Genomic DNA, 6,487 nt, shown 5'->3' with positions numbered 1-6,487 from the left:
TCCCCCCCCCCCCCCCCCCCCCCCCCCCCCCCCCCGCCGCCCCTGGTCACAACACAAGCAGAAAAAAGATTTGAGAGAGTGGGCACTGTCCAGTCCAAGGAGGCGGCTCAGCTTGTCAGTATGGGCATTGTTTCCTCTAGAAACGCTTCCTGAAAGGAACTTGAGGGATCTTCACGTCATCCTCAACAGGGCTAAGAGAAGGGCCAGAAGAAGCAAGCTTTTTCTCATGCAGTCCGTGATAGTGGTTCAATAAAGCAGGGATATAATTTCCATTTGGAATTAATGTGGTCTAGGTTTAGAGCCTTTGGGGAATCTTACTTTTATTGGGAATCGTTAGAATACTTGAGACAAGACGGTCCGTGTGGGGACACAATACAGGTTTGTGCCCTTCCACCTTAGTTGCACATTCTGTGCTGTGGGATGATCTTTTTACATATCCTTAGCTCCTGCTTTTATCCTGTCTTCACTCTTAACCAGTGCTAATAGTGTTGAATGCTTGCTTTTTGCCAGATGCTGAGCTTTGCCTGCGCACTTCCGCATTCAGTCCTTGTGACAACCCTGTGTTGTAGAGTAATTCTTAACGTTGTTTTACAGCTGAAGAAATAAAGGTTTGGTTAAAAAATTGGCGTCAGGTCACACAGTGGGTGGGTTATGGAGTCATGATTTGAACTCAAGCAGTTGAACTTAAGAGGCCCGAATGTTATCCACTATGTTACATTGATTTTTTTCTTCTGTTCATTAAGCTCCCAAACACTTCACTCCTACCTACTGTTTTATGGAGAGAATTGAGGTCCATGTGGTTTCCCTCAAATTTTTGCCCCTGCTTTCCCTCCTTAAAAAAATCATCTAGACTTACACTTCCCTTCACTCTGTCCTGATCAAAGAGAAACCCTGTGTCTTTGCTTCTTACCTTTCTTTTATACTTTCACTTATGAGACCTTGTTTTTGTTTGTCTTTTCTGCCCCTGTCTATGTCCTAGTCGTATAAAAATATGTCAGATTTCTTAGATCCCTGGTCACCTGCCCCATAACCCCCCAAGCTAGAAAGAAAGGAAGTCTTAGTGGTCCATCCTTCCTTTAGCTGTCATCCAGTAACTCTATTCCCTTTCTTATCCAAACTATTTTAAAGAGTATTCTAAATTCTGTCTCTCATTTCCTCACCTTTCACTCCTTTCTGCAGTCTAGCTTTCGGACCTATCATTCCCCTGAAATTTTAACCTTAAGGTCACAGTAATTGATTATCAAACCAGATAGACATTTTTTAGTCACTTTTGGATCCCTTTGCTGCTTTTGAAACTCTCACTCCCCTACTGCTTTGCTTTACAGGACAATACATTCCGCTGATTTATTTTATATTATATTATATTATATTATATTATATTATATTATATTTTTTTAAAGATTTATTTATGTGACAGAGAGACAGCCAGCGAGAGAGGGAACAAACACAGCAGGGGAGTGGGAGAGGGAGAAGCAGGCTCCCAGCGGAGGAGCCCGATGTGGGACTCGATCCCGGAACTCCGGGATCACGCCCTGAGCCGAAGGCAGACGCTTAACGACTGCGCCACCCAGGCGCCCCTCAGCTGATTTATTTAACAAACATTTATGATACAGAGATGAGGAAGACAAAGTGCCTCTGTGTAAGGAGCTTACATTCTAGCTTTTTCTCCATGTGTCTCTCTCACCAGCCATTTCTCCTGTGCATAGTCTTTTTTCTTCCTCCCCTAAAATGGGTATTTGCAAGGCTTGTGACTTTGGCCCACTGCTCTTTTTGTTCTGTATACACTGCCTTAGTGAGCACATCAATTGGCTTGGCTTAACTCCCTTCTACATGCTCCCAAATCAAAGTTGTCAGACCTTTTTTTTCTGAGTTTCACCCTCACCTCTGACCACCCTGCTAGACAGCTCTGCCTACAAGTCCCACAGACAGTTGAAAATTCACAAACTTGAAACTGAACTCAGTGTCTTCCCTGAACTTGCTCTCATCACATAGATCACTAAGTCCTGATGATTTTACCCCCCAAATCTTTCTCAAATCTGTGTTCTATTCTTCATCCCTACTATTGAACTACTTTAGGCACCATCATCTTTCATCTGGAATATGATGGCCTTCTGACTGATTTCCCCACCTCCAGTCCTGTTCCCCATGTGTCTGCTCACATGAGGTTTTGTAAGTAACACTTACCCTCTTCCCCCGAATGATCTTTGACACAGATCTGTGTTAAAGTCCTGCTTAATACTGTCCATTCATCTGATCTTTTTTCTTATTCATTTAGCAAATATTTGTTGTTTATGACGTTGAAAAATCCAGTGGAACTTCTGAAGTTTGAGCTTCTCAGCCAGGGCTCTGCTTATTCTGGACCTGCCTGTGTCTCTAGCCTCTTTCTTGCCTCATGTTTTAGGTTGCAGCAACACCGAACTGCTTCTTCATGTGCACGCTGTTATTTCTCTGTGCATTGCCCTTCCTATTCCCTTTGACTTGAATCTTCTCCCTGTTTCCTTTATCCACTTCCTTCTTGCCTCATTAGGATGACCCTTTCACCTAGTTCACATCGTTTATATATAGGACTCATTTTAGGTCTAACTCCTATAGGAAATCTTCCTTGACATCTCCTTTCTCCAAGTCTGGGTTGGGTACTCCAGCCTTGTGCTCCCATGATAATCTGCACAGACCAGTCATTTACTTGCTACATTTATTATAAATGTTTTTGTGTCTCTTTCCCCCACAAGACTCTGAGCCTTTTGAAGGCAGGCATGGTATATTACACCTGCATTATATGAGTGAGATATATTATTTCTTTATTCTCAGTACTTGAATAGCACAAGGCACATAGTAGGCATGTAGTCCATCTTTTTAAAATATTTATTTATTTATTTTAGAGAGCACGAGTGGGAGGGGTGGGGGAGAGGAGAGAGAATCTCAAGCAGATTCCATGCTGAGCACAGAGCCCGACATGGGGCTCGATCTCATGATCCTGAGATCACCACCTGAGCCAAAACCATGAGTCAGACACTTAACTGACTGTACCACCGAGGTGCCCCGGCATGTAGTAATTTTAATTGAATGATCAAATGAGTGAAGGCAAAGGTATATGGTGTAGTGATTAAGAACCCATTCTTTAAGATTGATTCAAAGCCTATCTCTGGCACACATTGGTTATGCCAAACTAAAAATAGGTTACCTGTTTTTTCTTAAGCCTTAAATTTTCTCTTCCTTAGAATGAGAGTTGCTGGGAAAATTAAATGAGATGATAAAAGTAAGATATTTAACAAGTGCCTAGCAGATAGTATGCACTAGATAAAGGCATGCTGAACACCAGAGGTTATCCAGAAGTCTAAGGCCAGGCCTAGCCCAGGGCCGTGATCTTCTAGAGACCTGAATTTTCTGTATGGATAGGTAGTGATACAGGCTGTTTACAAGGAGATTATAATCTCATTTGGAGAGTAGAATTACACCCACATTTAATTTTCAGGGAACCGTGAAGATAAAGTGACTGCACCTTATGGCAAGATGTAGAGAAGACAAGATAGTCCAGTGAAGGCCTCCCTGGAGGAGGTGGGACTTGGAAATTGAGAAGGATTTGGGATTCTAGGAGGCAGGAAAGGGTATAATCCAATGCCAGGAGATCATATTAAGAATGACTTACTTGGGAGACGTGACTCAGTACATCATACCTGAGAGATGTATTTGTGTGTAAGAATAAACGTATGTGATTCTGGGGGAAGGGAAGTGTGGGCTAGTTCTATGAAAGCAAGTAGAAGGTGACAAAAGTAACCTTTGTGGGGTTAGAGAATGAGGGTCTTAACCTAAAGCCCGAGGAATTTGGGACTTATCAGTTTGGGCAAATTTCTGGGACTGGGTTGGATATCATGGTAGCCATCAGCCACATGTAGCTATTTAAATGTAAGTTTAAGAAAAAATCTAAGAACTTTAGTTCCTCTGTTGCACTAGCTACATTTCAGAAGCTTGATTGTCACATGGTGGTTACATTATTAGACAGTGAGGTTTACAACACTTCCATCATTGCAAAAAATTCTGTTGGACAGCACTGTTCCATGCTATCAGATTGCTGGACTTGTGTGGCCTATCAGATCACTTTGGTTCCTTAAGATATAACCAGAATTTTTTCCTGACCAGTCCCTACAACTGGAATGAAAAGTAGGGAGTTTTTGCATAGATGTGAGGATGGGATTGCCCAAAGAGAGGAACAAAGGACCATATAAGAAGAGGAGCCAAAGCAGGGGAAAGAGAAGGAAGGGAGGAGAACCTGGATAGGATTATCATCTGGTGATTCACTTGCAAATATTTATTGTGTTCTCATATCCAAGTATTAAGTGCTGGAGATATATTGGTAAGCAAAAAATGGGCTTGACTTCTGTCATAGAACTTGCAGTTCATGGAGTTTTATTGGATGGACTATTTTAAAGATTCAGGAGCACCTATCATTGTACTCCCCGTATTTTAAAGTGCTTCATTCCTAGAAATTGGAACTGGAGGCTAAAATGGGCCAAAATGTTGCTGAAGGTTAGTTGCATAAACATTGTGCAGTCACTGCTTTAGCTGCTCAAGAAGTAGTAAATAGGAACATCATAACTTGAGAACTTTGGTGGGAATGAGTGTGTGTGTATAGGGCAGGAGGGGTAGTTCCTATTATGCTGCAACAGCCACCCATGTTCTCAGCGTCCATCAGATTCCTTCCTTTCCCTGCTCAAACTGTGCTCTCTCCAGATTTCTTTTGTTATTACTGTGAGTAGTCAATCACCATGACTTATTTCCCAAGGCCTGATGAAGACATGCTTCACTTCTCAGTCCATTACCTGCTCATTCATCAGTTTCCAGCAAGTGCAAACAGATGCCCCTCTGAACACATAGCGTTTAAAAGTGGGACTTGCCTGTAGCAGTATCATCATTTGAGGCTCCAGATTTAGGATTTTAGGGTTACAGCTGAGTCTCCCTGCTCTTGCATCCACTCCTTCACAAGGACCTGCTGAACTTTTGGACCTCACTCTGGTCATTATGTTGACAGCCTTGTGACTAATCTCTGAGTCTAGACTTCTCCACTCCAGCCTGCCTACACAGCTGTTGTTTCACTTTGCTGTGCAGCTCAATAACTTGGCAGTTGTCTCTTGTTGATTGTTAAGTCTAAACTTTTCAGCCTAGTGTTCAATACCTCTGCCATTTTTTGGTGATTCTCTGGGGCAGCTCCTCTGGGTCAACCAACAAGGTCTGCTTTCTACCCCTCATTGCTGAAATCTGTGTTGTCACTTGTCCCCCTTTTTTTTTTTTAAGTTTTATTTATTTATGTAATCTCCACGCCCAGTGTGGGGCTTGAACTCATGACCTGGAGATCAAGAGTCCTAAGCTCTTCAGACTGAGCCAGCCAGGTGTCCCTGGCACTTGTGCTTTTAAAATTGAAGTGTCCCTTCCCACTTATTTTCTTCCTTACCAGGCCTCTCGACCTTTTCAATTGGGTGGTTTCCTGACTGATCGAGTTTCTGTGACTTTGCAACAACTCAGCACTCATTTGCTCACTGTTCCTTTGCATTATCCTTTCTTTGCAGATGGTAATGAAACTTTGATTTTTAAAATTCTTGTTCCTTTTTTCTTCCCTTTGGACACAAAGCTTGTGCAGAGGGCCTGATAAGTGCTGCAGGGCACGTTTCTCAAAAAGAGGGTATTGGAGGCTTGAAAGATAAGTTTCTGGAGGCATCCCAAAGATCCTAGTCCTGTCCCTGCCCATAATTCCCTGCTCTCCCTCTCTGGGTGATCTCATGCTCTCTCTTTGCCTCACCTTCTCTGACACGTTGATGCCTCTCAAATATATACATTCAGCCCATTCCTCTCCCTGAGCTTTCTACCCATATATTCTACCTTGACCTGTGGATCTTTTTTTTTTTTTTTTCCAAGATTTTATTTATTTATTTGACAAAGAGAGAGACAGCCAGTGAGAGAGGGAACACAGGCAGGGGGAATGGGAGAGGAAGAAGCAGGCTCCCAGCAGAGGAGCCTGATGTGGGGCTCGATCCCAGGACCCCGCGATCACACCCTGAGCTGAAGGCAGACGCTTAACGACTGAGCCACCCAGGTGCCCCTGACCTGTGGATCTTAATCTAATTGTGTTTCAATCAGAAATCATCCCTTCTTCATCTGCCATTTAACTTTAAATTATGTCTCCTTGTTTATTTCTCATTGTGGTTAATGGCTATTTCCAAGTTAGAAGTCTTGATTTCTGTCTCCCTTTACTCCTTTGTCATTCCCCAAATACAGTCAGTAATTAAGTCTACCTTCACAATTTCTTCTGGATCTTCTTCCTTTCCATTCCCTTGCCCTGCCTTTGTTCAGGCCTCACCTCTCCCAAATTTCTTGTCTCTTTCCCTTCCACTATACCCTGTGTGGCCATGAAGGTTGTTTGTTTGTTTCCTTCCTTCCTTCCTTCTTTCCTTCCTTCCTTCCTTCCTTCCTTCCTTCCTTCCTTCCTTCCTTCCTT

The 6,487-nt window shown here is 42.9% G+C and overlaps 1 protein-coding gene across 2 annotated transcripts in view; it reads left to right on the top strand.

Moving 5' to 3' along the window:
• Positions 1-6,487, top strand: part of APTX (aprataxin) — a 36,442-nt gene that overhangs the window by 659 nt on the left and 29,296 nt on the right. The gene's annotated exons all lie outside the window — the stretch shown is intronic.

Source organism: Ursus maritimus, unplaced genomic scaffold (genome assembly GCF_017311325.1).
Source record: "Ursus maritimus isolate PB19 unplaced genomic scaffold, ASM1731132v1 scaffold_17, whole genome shotgun sequence".
Classification (NCBI taxonomy): Eukaryota; Metazoa; Chordata; class Mammalia; order Carnivora; family Ursidae; genus Ursus; species Ursus maritimus.
The sequence above is the reverse complement of the archived record's forward strand: the minus strand, read 5'-3'. Positions and strand labels throughout refer to the sequence as shown.